General features: G+C 40.8%; 1 long non-coding RNA gene across 1 annotated transcript in view; it reads right to left on the bottom strand.

Annotated features, from left to right (window-relative positions):
* Window positions 1-708: 708 nt before the first annotated feature.
* Window positions 709-16326, bottom strand: part of LOC122464693 — a 34640-nt gene continuing 19022 nt past the window's right edge. Inside the window, exons 2-3 of the long non-coding RNA XR_006288967.1 lie at window positions 11367-11416; window positions 709-3375 (exon numbers count right to left, since the gene is read on the bottom strand). This is a non-coding gene — a long non-coding RNA (uncharacterized LOC122464693). The remainder of the gene's footprint in view (window positions 3376-11366; window positions 11417-16326) is intronic.

The raw sequence follows: 16326 nt of genomic DNA, 5'->3' as shown, positions 1-16326 counted from the left end.
GCTGCTTGCTGTCTTCAAATATAATAAATTATGGAGCTTCCCTGGACTCTTGGTTAGTGGCATGCATTCTGGAGCATCTCTGATATGGAAGATGTAGAACTCCTGAGAACTGAAGAAATGATGTGCTCAGAACCTAGCAGAGCAAATGAGAGATCGGAGACCTTGCCAATGCAATACTACCAAAAATAAGAGTGCCTATTGGCAAAAAGAGATCAAGGGTCAGTTTGGACATAGGGAGGTCTGGGACATGTTGGGGTTTGTGAAGTTTGAATTGGATTGGAAGATTGGATCAGGGAAGAGTAAAAACATCCAGTTGAGTTGGAAGGGATTCTGGGGAAACAGGGAATTTTTATAAGACCCAGACTTTATAGGATGTATCAGAACTGAACCTTTGTGAGGTTCAACATTCACTGAGTATTAAATTCTTTTAAAATCATTCTGAAGTTGAATGAGTTCACCACTCATAGCAATTAAAACCAAAGAACGCAAAAGACTTTGAGCAATAATAATTAATTTCTGAGATACATGGCTAGAGAAAAGATTTTACAACTGGCAAGAAAGTAAATGGTTTCCATTTTAAGTATGGAAATCAGCTATAAATGCTCTGTGAACTAATGAAACTCATCAGTGTGTTCAAAGAAAAGGACACACAATACCCAGGTCAATTAAAGGTTGCCTTTGATAACAAAACAGAAATATTTACAGATTCGAAGAAGCTGGAGAAGTTTATTAAGACTCTGGATAAAATCAGAATAAGCAATGAAAAAAATCCGCTGACAGATGAAATCAGGGAATTATGAAAATTAGCTGAAATAACTGATTTTACACAATGTTGAAAAAATGCTGAAGAATCCAACGGCTGAATTTGGACTGGGCTCAATGGTTGGAAATAAGAAAGTAGAACTAAAATTCAGAAGCTTTAAGTGCACTGATTATCATAAATTTGGATGGTATGAAAGATCGAAAAGGAGCAAGTCTTTATTGTGTACATGGAATTCCAGGAACTTTGAGGTACATGTGGAAGGAATGTTCACCCTCATTCTTTCAAGTGATGGGTGAAGAGCAGGTGTTGGGTGAAGAGAAGGTCATTTTGCTTCATGAGCAATACAGTAAGGCTTTAAGAAACATCAGTCTTTGTAAACACAGATACAAAACACAGTGATACAAAAGAAATCCCAGAGACATTGGGTTATGTTTTCAGATATAATATAGTGCAGTGTGTACAATACATGTGAAAAAGATGGTTAAACATTGATATTTGTTGTTGGGAAGCCCTATACTGAATTATTTATTTCTTCATGGGCTTTTCCATGGCACTCATCATGGCATCATCTGAGTGCTTTGGAACATTAATGGATTTATCCTCACAAAACCCCTTTGAGCTAAAGTGGTACTGTTATTCCCATTTTAACAGATGAACGACTGAGGCAAAGAGAAGTTAACGTCCAAAGCGAACACTAATTTTGAGTTCCCAATTTGAGATGCCTATAATCTGGGTTTTTTTCAGAGAACTCAATATTTTATTGCACTTTATTTGTTCAGAGCACAGCTCCTGTTGACTTCAGTTACAGCTGTGAGTGCTTAACGCTTTTTAAAATCGGACTCCAGGTGTGTTACCTAGCAGCTCTGTGTTCTTGGGGAACCAGAGCCCAGTACCCAGCCTGTCTGAGTCACAAAAGACCTCCCCGCCCCCCAGCCTCTGCTTGAACCAAAGACTTCCAAAAAAAACAATGAAAAGGCAGAGGGGGAGACACCTAAACCCCTGGGATAAGGGTGACAAAATTAAGGAAACTCCCCTAGCTTCATTTGCATTGAAGATGGGACAGTGAGGCATCTCCATTAGCATACAGAATGGAGAACAGAGATTCCAAGGCAAGAACCGCAAGGAACTATGGGACCAGAAAAACAGGGAAGCACTGCATGATGGGGGATTTCTGCTCCAGATGTTAATGAACCCATGCCTGCACACACCCAGCTCAGTAGTTATCAGACCAATTCTAGTTATAAATCCTTTATTGGTATCCAAAATAGTGAAGCTCCCTAATTGCATTGTGAGCTCCCTCCAAGCAACACTGCCCACAGCTGGTCATTCCTGGCTATTGTCTAGCCTGAAGAAAACAACTTTGTTATACTCCCTTGAGCCATCACATAAACAAAATCTAATGTTCTCCCTTGAACCATTGTTATTTCTCTAAAAAAAACACTACCCATTCTCAAGTAAGTGTTCTGATGCCTGGATCCAAAATCTGCATCAATTCCATTGGGACTTCATCTTCCCCTGACTGATCATGCTGGGGGCTCTGCCTGTCTGCAGCACTCTGGATCCTCAGCTACCACCACCACCTGGAACCCCCGATTGATTCAAGCTTCATGAAGTGGTGAGACCCCAGCTCACTCTCTCTCTAGATATAGCTTTCTGACCCTGACTTGTGTGATCAGTTATAGTTTTCTAAACCTGACCTTTATCATCAAATTTAAGTTAGATTTAATATTATAACTGTTTTGTTTGTTTGGCTCCCCTATGGTTATTACCTGGCAATAAAAAACTTTCATGGTTAATCTGGTTGCTTCTCTCTCTCTCTCTTTCCCTCCCTTCCTCCTCCTCCCAACCCCCCGGGGGCGGGGTGTTTTTTGGTTTCCTCATTCGTTCTGCAGCAATGCTCCTCATACCTAAGATAAAAGATCCCTGCAGTACCCAAAGATCCGGTGGGGTTTGCTCATCAAGTGGGTTACTACCAGAACAATTGTAATGTGAAAGTGGGGATAGAGGCTTGCTGAACCTGGGACATATAAGGGTGACAGATTGAAAGTGCTGCTCAACCCAGCCTGCTCATGCGTATTCTATCCCAGTGCGGTGTCCATGGCATATGAGGGTGACAGCTTGGGAAGGCTGCTCGACCAGCCTGCTGAGTCTAGGGACATATAAGGGGTCAGCTTGGGAGTGCTGAACCCAGCCCTGGGGAACCTAGGTCCTGCAGAACAGTGCCAGTGGGAGGAAACTTGCAGCAAGGAGAAGTAGAGCTCTGTATGAGAACACAAGTGACACAAGCAGTACATTGACAGAATTACAGAACCCCTGTCCCAGAAGAGTAACCCTAATAAATGAGCATACCCCAAAGTAACGGGCAAATCTGGTGACAGGTGTTTCAAGTTGGGTACCCAGAATCACCACATAGGAATGATGACAGAGGCAGGAGTAGAATCCCGTTCTTCAAGGCAGCATTCAATTACCTTAACCATGAGACTATCCTTTCTCTTCCTGAAATCCTGTGTGTTATTCACTACACACCTTCCAGCTTCTGCAACAAATGCTCCATTAGCTCTGATGCAACCCCTGACTATAGTCCATCCTGTGCCCAGAATGAGGCATGGGTCCTGTGGAAGGAATAATATGTGATTATGATTTAAAGACTGTATCAGAGTGCATACGCACAAAGGCAATCTTAATTCTGAACTCAAAGGTTTTGAGTGCTTGCCTTTGCAATCTTAATATTCTTTTAATGTAGTTTTTGTAATTTCCTAGTTTGTGTTTTTTTTTTAAAGCAAATTAAAAAAGCAAACATACAGAGAAATTTCATATTGACTCCCAGGGTTCCTCAGCAGGTTTGGAGCCTTTAGGTCCACTGTACAGACCTCTATCACCTGAGCTAACAGAGTAACAGGAGTAATAGGTTAGCACCCTCTATGTGGAAAAGCCACTAGAAGGATACAAGACAAGCATTTTACCAGTGGGTTTCCACAGCTATTTGCTGACAGCAGAAGGATGTTGAGACTCAGGAATCCAAGGTTCTATTCTAGGTTCTATGAGGTGGTTGCTCTCGTGGTAACAGACACTCCTGCCCCTGGTGCTTCCAGCTTGTCTTCATCCCAGTCCCAGTCCCTCCTTTCCCCACTTCTCTCCCAGTCTTAGTCTCTGTTCCTCATCCCAGTCGTCTAAAGCCATCCCCATTGACCATAACATACCTATAACATTTTAAGTACATTGTGGCGCCCATGTGGTCTTGAATGAGCTTATGGAACTACTGTGCTTTGGGCTGGTCTTCACTATGGGGAGATCGATGCTGCTGCAATTGATGATGCAGCAGGGATCGATTTAGCAGGTCTAGTGAAGACCTGCTAAATCTACTCCAGTTGATTTGTACTCCGAGAAGAGTAAGGGAAGTCAACCGGAGAGTGTCTCCCATCAACACAGTGCAGTGAAGACACTGGGCTATGTCGACCTAAGCTATGTTGACTCCAGCTACATTATTCATGTAACTTAAGTCGATTTACCCCCATAGTGAAGACAAGCTCCAAGATTCAAGCCCTTAAAATATGTCACCTTTAGAAGATAAATAGCGGTGAGATGAGAACAGACTTCTTTTTAATATTACATTTACTATTTAGATGGCTTTGGCAGATGACTGCTTCATGACAGTCAAATATAGTTTTTCTTTTGTTTAAGTAACAATGTAACCTTGAGTAAATCATTACAGTGATACTATTTGAAATACAGCCATTTTACAGGGTGTCATTATTAGCTGACAGAACTCCACCTTTTGCGGTGGCCATACGTGCCTTCAGCATGTTTCTTAGGAAAAATTTGATATGAGAAAACTGAGGACCACTGATAACCCTCATTTCTCCACAGTGGAGGCCTCAGAAGTCTTAATATCTATATAAAGGGCCTGAATGTCTGTGGGGCACTTGTAAATTTGTAAGCTTTTATATAAAAGTATTTGAGGTCCTTTTGGTGACCTTTGGTAGAGAGGTCACATTTCTAAATTGAGACATTTTTGTACTCAGCAACCCATAGTGAATGAGTATTTTTAGCTATTTCAGAACCAGAACTAAATGTAGTTTAAAGTGCTGTAGTCTTTGTGTGAACATTTACTTTTAATTAACAAAGCAAAGTTGTGTGCTACCAGAAGTTATAGTCTAACCTAGCAGAAACAAGTAACAATTGTTATTGTATTCTTGTATTCCTAGTTAAGTTTCCAAGACACATGGTAACTTTATACCCTGATGCAGAGACAAATTTATTTTATTTGGTTTGAAATGATAAAAGCTCATAAATTTATGTAAAGTGTAATAAAAAGGAAAAGTTGTTGCCATTATCATTAGAAGTAGATTTAACACATTGAGATGAACTGATTGCTTTTGACAGCCCAGAAGATATTTATACTTTCACTGAACTTTTTATGTCAATTTTTCATCACTAAACTATTTACTCTCTATGGTTCAGCTAGATTTTGACTCCCTTGATTGTTCATATGGGAAGCAGATGATGATGTTCTATTTAATTTTCACTACTCCTGTGTGTGTGGTATATATTTTTGAGTTGCTTGCCAAGATGTATTCTCCTCATATCATATTATTTTAATTCTCTCTTATCCTTAAGTCTGTATTTATTTTTATTAAAAGTAAGAAGCCTTCCCTGAAATACTAAGAACATGGCAGCACAAAAGAAATTCCTTAAAAAAAAAATAAACACACACACACACTGTAAGAAACAAAGACCTGGATAAGTGAAGATTGTCTCTCCTGCACTGCTTAGTGATTTTAAGGCTTGATCCAGCACTCAAAACTCCCACTGACTTCTGTGGCGTTCCATAGCACACTGAAGCTCAGACTAAGGAGTGTCAAATTGCACACACCTGCCAAATAGACCTGGGAGAATACTGCAGTACATTTTTAGCAAACGTTTGAATTTTTAAATTAATCTGTTTCAGACATCCTTGTGTCTCTTTTGTTTGTTTTCCCACAAAATTAAAGAAATTGAGTTTTACCAGCACTAATATTTATAGAAAGAAAATTTCAAAATGGTGTGAATGCATATTTGCAGAAATCAAATTTTAAAATTGTGCACACACATATTTGTGCTAGAAGGGCTTTTATATTCATCCAGACAGGGAGTTCAAACAAAACCACATGATTTTACATGACAATCACAACTAAGCTGGTGGAACACAGGGAGCCTGATGGAACCACAGAGGTATCAGAAGGCTTGGAGAGAGAGTACTGTGTCTTCCAGCTGACCCCACTATTAGCAGTCAGGTGGGATATTTTGAGGATGCTTTGTCCGTAACTATTGTTATAGTAGCTCCTAAATACACTCTTCATAAGCATTGTTGTCACAGGTTACTATGATTTACTGATGACTTGCAAAATAATGAAATGAAATGGAAGACAACCTAGAACAGTAGTGGCAGAAATCCTGATCTGAGTCCAGCTAATAGTCTTGTTGAATGTGTGGCCATCATAGCATCTGCAAAGTCATGCACGGCAGAAATGCTCTAGGTAGCATGTATCTTAGATACTTTGAGCTGGCTCCACTTGGAGATGGAGACTAGTTTTCTTGCTGTGTGTGATTTGGAGGGGGTTACTTTGCAGATAAAATCATTCAGTCAGACAGAGTTTGAGTCTGTTGGTTCAGTTCTATAAAAAAAAAATCTGAATAATCAGAGGCATTATTTGTAACAAAAAGGGTTTTTCTGCTTGCCGTTTGGCCTGTGTTGTTCGCTGGGGTTCTGGAAGTGCTGTGGATGCTTTGTTCTACTCCTCATGAACTGGACCCAAGTCCATCCTGGCTGAGACTAACAGAGGCAGAGTGAACCCTTTACTGACAGAGATTGACTGCACCGCACCTTTAAGCGGGGTGTGTGTGTGTGTGTGTGTGTGTGTGTGTGTGTGGGAGGGAATTTGGCTGGCTGACAGAATGAAGGGAACAGTGCTTTATTGAGGGGAGAGGGGGGTGGAGGAAGGGAAGAGGCCAAACTGCTGCAAAAGGGGACAAGGAGTCAGTGTGGCGGTGCTGACTCATCACCTGGGAACTAGAAGGGCAGAAGGGTTTAAAAGGGGCGACCCCATGCGGTGAAGCCACCTTTTACACGAAGCGAGAATGAACTAATTGATAGAACTGGTCAGGAATTTTTCATCTGATGGCATTTTTCACTGAAAAATGCCAACTCACTGAAACCAAAACTGCTTGCAGTAAAGAGTCAATTTGGACAAATTTCCCAACTCAAAAAAAAAAAAAGTGAGGAAAAAAAAGTTTCAAAGTTGTCAAAAGGGGAAATTTCAACATTTTCAAAACAAAACATTTTGTTTGTTTGAAAAGTCTTATTTCAAAATTTAACTTAATTTATACAAATAAGTTGTTTTTTAAATGAAATGTTTCAAGACTATTGAAACAAAATGTTTTGATTGACCTGAACCAATTTTTTTTCTGGTTAGTTAGATTTTGACTTTTTGTCCTGAGTTGGAATGGGGAAAATTTTCCAAATCTCAAAAATCATCATGACAGGAAAACCATTTCCTGACCAGCCTGAAAGACCAGCCATCATTGTGACTTTATTGGGGATGGTGCAAAGGTGGTGCACAGTGTCCTTGGGAAATGCAAGAGAACATGGCCACATATGGAGGTGACATAAAATCATCTTCTCTCTGCACCTGGCTAGCTACGTTGGCTGTTTCAGAAGGGATGCAGGACCATAGTCTTACCCTCTTGCCAACTACTGTAGAGATACCAGTCTTGTGTAGGCCACGGGGGAGTTCCTTTCTTTTCACTCCTCTGCACATTTTGTGCTGGGCCAGGCAGTCTTACCCACCCTCAACAGAGATGTGCTGAATTACCCTATTGAAAATAATGGGCCAGATTTTGATCTCAGGTATAACAGCTTCAATGGAATTACTACAGGTTTACACTGGTAGAAGTGGTACCAGTATCTGGCTCACTGATGTTTTACGATAAGTATGTCTGAAGCAATAGGGATGCATCAACCATTGACCAAGGAGTGGTTTATTCAACCTGAATTTTCTTTAGAGTATATCCCCTGTTTCTGTTTAAAGAAAGCAAAGTCTAAACTTATGTCATGCAGAAAGCTTCCAGATTAATGAGAAGAATGACATTTAGATATGATTATATTTAGTAGTGTTTTAGTGTGTAAATGATGTTCTAGTTCGTTTATTTTTCTGCTTGTGAATTTTAACAAAAAATCTGGTGATAGTTTTCAAGTCCATGGTACCTATAGAAATTGGGCACAGGTGATCATAGTATTAGAGGTTTCAGAGTAGCAGCCGTGTTAGTCTGTATTCGCAAAAAGAAAAGGAGTGCTTGTGGCACCTTAGAGAGTAACCAATTTATTTGAGCATAAGCTTTCGTGAGCTACAGCTCACTTCATCGGATGCATTCAGTGAGCTGTAGCTCACGAAAGCTTATGCTCAAATAAATTGGTTACTCTCTAAGGTACCACAAGTACTCCTTTTCTTTTTGCATAGTATTAGAGTTTAGTATTTGAGGTAGTGTTTTTCTACTAACATAAAACTTGCAAATATCACTATAATTTTTCATTAAAATGTGATAGCAAATAACCAGTGAAGAAGAATGCAATTTATTTGTTAGAGCACCACAAATGATAGCTGTCTCCAGTATTACCAACCAAACATTCAAAAATCATGATTCCACCTTCCCCCCTCCAAAAAAACCCCATGAGATTGGCTTAAAAATCAGTTATGATATTTTTAATAATATCATAAATGTTGGTACCTTTTTATTTGCTTATGGGTTTTGAGCCTTTAGGCTGCACTTCCTTCCCATTTTCAAGCTTTTCTTTGTGCGTATGAGGGATAGAAACATTTTTTATTTTAAAGGATTTTAAAGCTGAGATTTACAAACAATATAATTATTCCAGTGTTTTCCTAAAGCCCCAGATGTTGGAAGTCATGAGACATGCAGTAAAATCACTAGAGTTGTCAGCATTGGTCTCCCTAAACAAAGTCCACTGCACTTCTGGAGCCTGTTGCCGGGCGCAATGTCACTATAAAAACAGACCTGGGCCATTACAGGTATACTCTGTCATGGCCCCTTTAAAACCTGACTGAGGGAGGTTATGTGATGAAAGGACTATAAAAGAGTTGCCCTGTGGCTCATCTTCCTGAGTTTCTCCTTGGTGGTCCACAGAAGAGGTGTGGGAAGAGACTTAGAAGGACAGCTGAAAAGCTGGAGAGAGTACCTCAAGGAAGTGGTGGTGTTTGGCTAAAAAGACAGCAAGAGTGTATGGAAGAAACCCAAGATAAAAGATTATTTGAGTCTTTAGGGCAAAGGGGAGTGAGCTCCATGTCAAGAGGTCAATGGTTGTTATTTCAGGTGTAAGCAGAGTCAGGATGAGCTCCACCATGACATCTGGTGGTGAGGTGTGGCAAGTTGTGGAAAAGAACTTCAGGGGCTGATCTCATTTGCATAGGCACACCCACCCTGCCTAGAATGAGCCCATAGCTGCCCAAATGGTCACTTTGGCTGCTGTGGGATCCCCAGTGTCCCTGTTATTGGGGCAGGAAAAATAAATTGTTGTTATCCTGATTATGGGAATCAAGGACAGTGGAACTGTACTTGGCCTTTTGTTATGATGGAGGGACTCGCCATCAACTAAGTAGCACTCGCTAGGCAAGGGACATGGGTTCCAAAACTCTGAATTGAGAGAGGCTGGAGATGGGTATTAGTATCTGGTGGTGAGGGCCCCTTTGTGAGGGCCTGAAACATTAATTGCACCTCCGTCTCTCTCCACTGTGGAACATCAGAGCTAATTTTGGGTCTATTAGGAGTATAGCTACAGGTGCTGAGCTGAATTCACTTTGGCCTTTTGGTGCACCAGCACTGAGGCTACCACTACTACAAGCTGAAATCATGGGGAAATCATGTGTTAAGTAGTGGGGAGCCTGAAGATCTACTGCGGAGCGGAGTGGAGCAGTTCGTGGGATGGCGGGAGCTGCTTGCGGAGTGGAGCGGTTTGTGGGATGGCTGGTGGAGCGGAGCGGCTCGTGGGGCAGATCGGAGTGAAGCCCTATGGAGCTGCAGGGCTTCAGATTATGTAAGGTGCCCCTTACCTCTACCCGCCCCCCCCCCCCCACACACACAAACATTTTCACCCAGACTGGGGAGTAACACTCTGCAGATGAACTTTTGAACTCTGTGGCTGGACTTTTGGGTTGTTGGACTTCTTGGACTTTGGGTGATTTTTGGGTTGCTGGACTCAAGAGACGTTTGGGTTGTTGGACTCAAGAACCCGAGGGAAAGGACATGGCCCAATTTTCTGGGGTGGGTCTTTGCTCATGGTTTGGTTGATGAACCCTAGTTGTGGTGTTTTCCCAATTTAATGCTGATGTCGTTTACCTCATGTTGTTAAAGATTCTCTGCTACACCGAGACTCTGTGCTTGCGAGAGGGGAAGTATTGCCTCTTTGAGGCGCCCAGGGGTGTGTGTAAGATTTTCCCAGGTTACTGGGTGGGGGCTCGAGCCAGTTTTGCATTTGCTTTGATGAGAGGGAACCCCTGTGTACTGAACCCAGCCCTTGGTGCTATCAACTCGGCCTGGCAGAAGGGTTACACAGGTAAAGACTTAAGGCTGTGGGGAACAGGAGGAGGACTGTTTGGCCTAGGACTGGTGTCCTAGGACAGGTGGTGTTAGCATTAGACCTGGTGAGTACCACTTCTCAGTGTTGCCAACTTTTGAAATTTTAATGAAGTCATGTGATATCTTGCATAAAGGTTCAACTTCTGTAGACAAGTGTTTGTGTGAAAAGCTCATCTTTCTTTTTTTAAGTAATTTTCAAACGCTCATAATTGCAGAAAAAAGCTTGAAAATGTGACTGGAGTGTAACCTAAAAATTCAAAAACCAGAAGGCAAATAAAAAATTCCCAAAGATGTTATTTTTATATCTTGTGATGTTTAAGACAATATCTTGATTTTTCAAATTTTATTTAAGGTTCCAAGCTAGAAATTCTTGAAAGCGTGGGAAGCAGCCACCTTTGACTCCCTGTGTCAATGAGGGGAAATGAGGTCAGACAAGCGGAGAAAGACAATATTGTCTGGGAAGGCAATGAATCCAGTACCTATGGGGCTGTGTAGGGTTGAAGCAAGTAACCCTTTATAATAGGGAGTAGCCCCAGAGTTGCTTGCCTTTGAAAGCTAATGGAGAATGCAAGGTCCAATAACTATGGAGATAAGCTTGGGTTGGCTAAGGTCCTTAGTCTGGGTTTTTAAGGTCAAACTTTTTCCTGACTGGACCCAGTCAGCTGGCATCAGCAGAAGGGGGTGAATATGCAGAAATGAGGCTAAATGTCCTCTACTTATTTACAAAAGAAAAAACTGGTAACAGAATAAAGTAAAATCCTCTTTACTTAATGTGAATCTCTGTTTCTGGTGATCAAGTCCTCTGTGTCCAAAGATAATTATCACTTTATAATGCTAATTATTATAATTATGTCTGTGGAAAAAAATCATTAGGGGGTAGGTCTGTTCAATGATTTTCAATTGCCCCCGCTACTCAGAAATAAGGTCACTTTTCGATTAACTTGTTGTAGGAGCTCAAAGATGAAAACATACTTACAGACAATCGTTGATTGTTTATTCTCTCATTTCTAACATCCTGGAAATTATCTGAAAAGCCAAATAAAGAAAAATAAAATATTAATGTGAGAAAATTACATGAAAACTTTCAGGTTCCAGGGCACTGAGATTAAAGAAATCATAGCATGCTTTGCCATTTCCGCACTTTATGCCAAAATAGTATTAGAAAGCTCCCTTATAGATTTTCTTCTGTCTCGTTTTTATTCATATTACCACAACCAATTGGGAAGGGAGGGTTGAGATAAATTTACGAGCAACTGTAAAAAATATAAATGTGGGCCAGTAATAAAAAATTACAAATGGTGTCACCATACTGACTGGAAATTATCAGTTGTATAGTAATTTCCTTTTTCCTCCATATCACTAGCACGTCTACAAAGGCTGGTTTAGCAGTTCAAATCCTTTCCACATTGACTTGAAATTGTTTTGCAAATTATATTGTGACCAGTTTACGGGTTCTTATACTCTCATGTTTGAAATAATCCAGTTTTCACCTGGTCAAATCTTGTGCATTCACGCTTTAGGGAAACTGAGAAGAGAATCTGGAGTGAGGGAAATTAGATCAGTTTGGTCAGGAACCAGGGAACTGAGGGTAGGGTGTTTCCCCAGGGGTAGAGTTGAGAGGCCATTAGATGAGAAAGTGGGGGAGATTAGAATAGGTGAGCTGGGTTATAGGAGAAGTGGAGGAGAAACTTACTTTGAGAACCCAAGTTTGATCATTTTGGCCTAAATGACCTGCACAAGGCCACGCAAGAAGTTAGAGACATAGCCAGGAGTTCCTCAATGCTCAATCTATTAGACAAATTTGTCTCTCCAAAACAGACAATTTTTTAAACTATCTGGAGATTTTATTGAAGCCTATATTATGTTACTGTTTACAGACAGATAGACACATAGGGGTTAGGAGAAATTTTTTTTTCCTGACTTCATAAGCTAGATCAGAGAATTCGACTAAAACACAGCTCCTCTTTTAAAGAAACAAAATGAATGTTTCTTTTTAAGCTCAGCTGACTGTCCTGGTCAGATGAGATAGGCGCAGCCAATCAAGGACATAAGAGAAATTCCATGGATTTCTGCCATATGACTTAACCCTTGTTTCATAGTCTCATGAACCAGGCTTGACATAAAATATACCACAAACAATAGCCTGACAAATAAACATACAGTAAAAAAGAGCACAGAAAGTTTTTGTTGACAGTTCTCAAGCATGTACACATTCGAGCAAACAAGTACAGGTTTGCAGAAGCAGTTTGAATTTGAACTAAGGCTGATTGAGTACTTTTGCAGCTTGATTCAAAAAGTTCCTACAGCTCAAGAAGCTGGCATAAATAAAGAAAAGTTATTGAAGAAGAAAACATTGCCTTCCCAAGGTTGTGAAGAAAGATCCTCAATGATAAGGTCTCCATATGGAAATTAGCCCTTTACACGTAATTTGACATCTTAAAATGAAAAGCTTCCCAGGAGAAAGCAAGATCACTGTTACATAGTTTGAGCTCTTCGAAAAGGAAAGACTCTAGTGAATTTTGAGAAGATGGCTATTTCTATGAATTTTCAAAAGATTATATTTCTTTCTCAGAAAGTGTCAATCAAAAATCTTAATGAAATATCTTTGAAGGCCCTCCTTCCAAGAACGTACACCACTGTTTGGTAAAATGTTGTAGTAAAATACGTTGAATCCCAAATATTTGTGTTGAAGGGAAAAAAAGTCAGAAGAATGCCAGTCTAGCAGCCAGTTCAGAAAACAGATTAATTGTCTAAGGTCAGGCTAACCAAGACATAGGATTAACATTACTATACTTCATTCCTTGTGAATTGGAGGAGGTGGACTGATTTAATTTTGTATTGAGGCCTGTAATAGATTGGGCCTATTTTATAGCACCCTCCTCCTATCAGATCAAGCTTTATTATGCCAGTCCGCTCACTCCCTGAGGCAACCCTCATCTGTGCTTCTCAAGGAATCAGGGAAACTATCTTCAGCTGGGGCAGTTTCTTTAATTGCATCTTCTTAACAAACACAATCCTGCCCCCTACAGACTCTTACTTCAAAGTCTATGCAAGCATATCAGTCCCTTACCCAAGTCAGTCTCACGCACCACACCATAACACCACGTAATTCCCATAACAAGATTGCTTGGCTAAGAGCCTCAGTCCCCAAGTGCTCCCCAAACAGTCTCCCCTCACGTATGTTTGGTTTTCTTGAGCAGTTCTTTTCAGCAGTAACTCCAGTAGCAGTTCCTTGGGAGCACCACCAAGGAACTTCTGCTTCCTTGAGGAAGTTGTAGTCCCCTCCTGCTTATTCATCCTGCCGTCTTTTATAAAGGACAGCTAATTAAGTTCCAACTCTTTCCTCAGGTTTCATTGCAGTAAAGCACATTAGTATGTGCTTAATTTTAAACAACATCAATGGCAATGGAATTACTCATCTGCTTAAAGTTAAGCATATATTTAAGTGCTTTGTTGGATCAGAAGCCATTCACCTAGGGCAAGTCAAATGACTCTCCTGCAGTACAAATTAGTTGCAATTCCTCACACTATTATCCTGTCGATATTGAGGTCAGAAAGTGATGTAAGTGCATCAGGCAGTCAGCCATTTAAAATTGCCTTGAGCAACCCTGCGATCCAATTCTGCCTTATTTTTAAACAGCAGAAGGAAGCAAAAATCAGAGGGCTGCTTTTCTGCTTTTTTTAAAAAATGTCTTTTGTACCTTTGACTAGAGTGAAGTAGCTTGGCTAAGCTAGTCTCTCAGTACAATGGAGTTGATGAACATGAAAGTCATTTGTGTTGTCAATCACAAACATAAATTTGTTAAACATGGTATCACATTTAAGCCATGGAACGGAGAGTGTGATTAAAAGAGTACTATCCCTTTAAAGGACAGGCTGGAGCCTGCAACCTGGGGATAATCAAGGAGCTTTGTCCTACTCTACCGTGGGGGCTAAGTCATATAAACAAGAGCAGAAGTGGAGCAGGAGAGAGGAGTAAAAGTCAGGTGGACTGCAGTGGGTGGCAGTTGCTCTCTTGGGGACCTGCAGCTGCAGACAATCCTAAACTGACTTAGAGGGTTGGATATGGACTGTAAATTTAGGAATCCTGAACCAGGGTCACGATGACCTGTTTGTTATAATTATTCCTGTCCTGGAAACCTGATTAAAAAGGGACATGGCATTATGTTAAAAATGTGCTGTCGTCTTCTTGTTTATTGTTGGCCTACCTGGAGAAATGAAGTTGTTGGTTGTTGGCCTACCTGGAGAAATGAAGATGGGGTGCAGTGCCACACTGGGCCATAAGGGGAGCACTCAGGGGTGCCTGCATCTTTACAAGTCACCATGCTTTCCAGCTAAAGATGTCTTGGTTCAGCTGGCTCAGCGCCATTTTTGTCTTCTGAAATGATTTTACTTTTAAGTTCCTGATTCAGAGAAACAAAATGACCAAGAATTCTGTATCTTTCCAATAACTAACAGAAATCTCTATGGCTGTCCTAAGCATAGACAATTTGTTCCTCTATAGATAGGTTTTTACTATGCAGTCCCTTATGAAAGCAAATTCTTAACAGATCGAAATCTTCACATCCTTAAGGAAAATGAGCATTCAAAAGTATACTTTCTGATAATGAAATGTAATAGACTGTGGGATACTCATCCTAGAGAATTGATAGGAGCTCAACTGTGATGATTTGGGGAATCTATGTATAGCTTATGAATTCTGATACTGGGGGCTTTTTATGTGTATCTGTGTCTGACTCAGACTCCATTCTGAATGTGGATCTTGGTGCTTTCTCTGACCTTTTATCTCCATGTCAGACTGAAATCAAGGAATGGTGGCATGAGGCTAACAATAGAGTCATTAAACCGTGATGCTGCTCTATTCAAATAGAGGCACCCTTGGACAAAGAGTTATCTGCCATCCAGAAGAACCAATCTGTTCAGGTAGGCTGACAGCTAAACAATGGATCAGATGCTGATGGACTTTGATCACCTGATGAGGCTGTACAGAGGTGTCAAGTATCAGGGGGTAGCCGTGTTAGTCTGTATCCACAAAAACAACAAAGAGTCCAGTGGAAGCTTAAAGATTAACAGATTTATGTGGGCATAAGCTTTTGTGCATAAGCTTTTGTGGGTAAAAAAACACTTCTTCAGATGCATGGAGTGAAAATTACAGATGCAGGCATTATATAACAACACATGAAGAGAAGGGAGTTACCTCACAAGTGGAGAACCGGTGTTGACTGGGCCAATTCGATCAGGGTGGATGTAGTCCACTTCCAATCCCTGTAGCAAACCTCGTTGCCTACTCTGTCCCCATATCTACTCTAGTGACACCGTCAGAGGACCCAACCACATCAGCCACACCATCAGAGGCTCATTCACCTGCACATCTACTAATGTTATATATGCCATCATGTGCCAGCAGTGCCTCTCTGCCATGTACGTTGGCCAAACCTGGACAGTCCCTACGTAAAAGAATAAATGGACACAAATTGGACATCAGGAATGGTAACTACAAAAGCCAGTAGGAGAACCCTTCAATCTTCTTGGACATTCTATAACAGATTTAAAAGTAGCTATACTTGAACAAAAAGAGTCAGTAACAAAATTTAAAGAGAAACAGCAGAACTAAAATTCATTTGCAAATTTAACACCATTAATTTGGGCTTGAATAGGGACTGGGAGTGGCTGGCTCACTACAAAAGCAGCTTTGCCTCTCCTGGAATTGACATCTCCTCATCTATTATTGGGAGTGGACTACATCCACCCTGATTGAATTGGCCCTGTCAACACCGGTTCTCCACTTGTGACGTAACTCCCTTCTCTTCATGTATCGTTATATAATGCCTGCATCTGTAATTTTCACTCCATGCACCTGAAGAAGTAGTTTTTTACCCACGAAAGCTTATGCCCACATAAATCTGTTAGTCTTTAAGGTGCCACCGGACTCCTTG

The sequence above is a fragment of the Chelonia mydas genome, chromosome 2 (assembly GCF_015237465.2).
Source record: "Chelonia mydas isolate rCheMyd1 chromosome 2, rCheMyd1.pri.v2, whole genome shotgun sequence".
NCBI classification, from domain to species: domain Eukaryota; kingdom Metazoa; phylum Chordata; order Testudines; family Cheloniidae; genus Chelonia; species Chelonia mydas.
The sequence above is the reverse complement of the archived record's forward strand: the minus strand, read 5'-3'. Positions and strand labels throughout refer to the sequence as shown.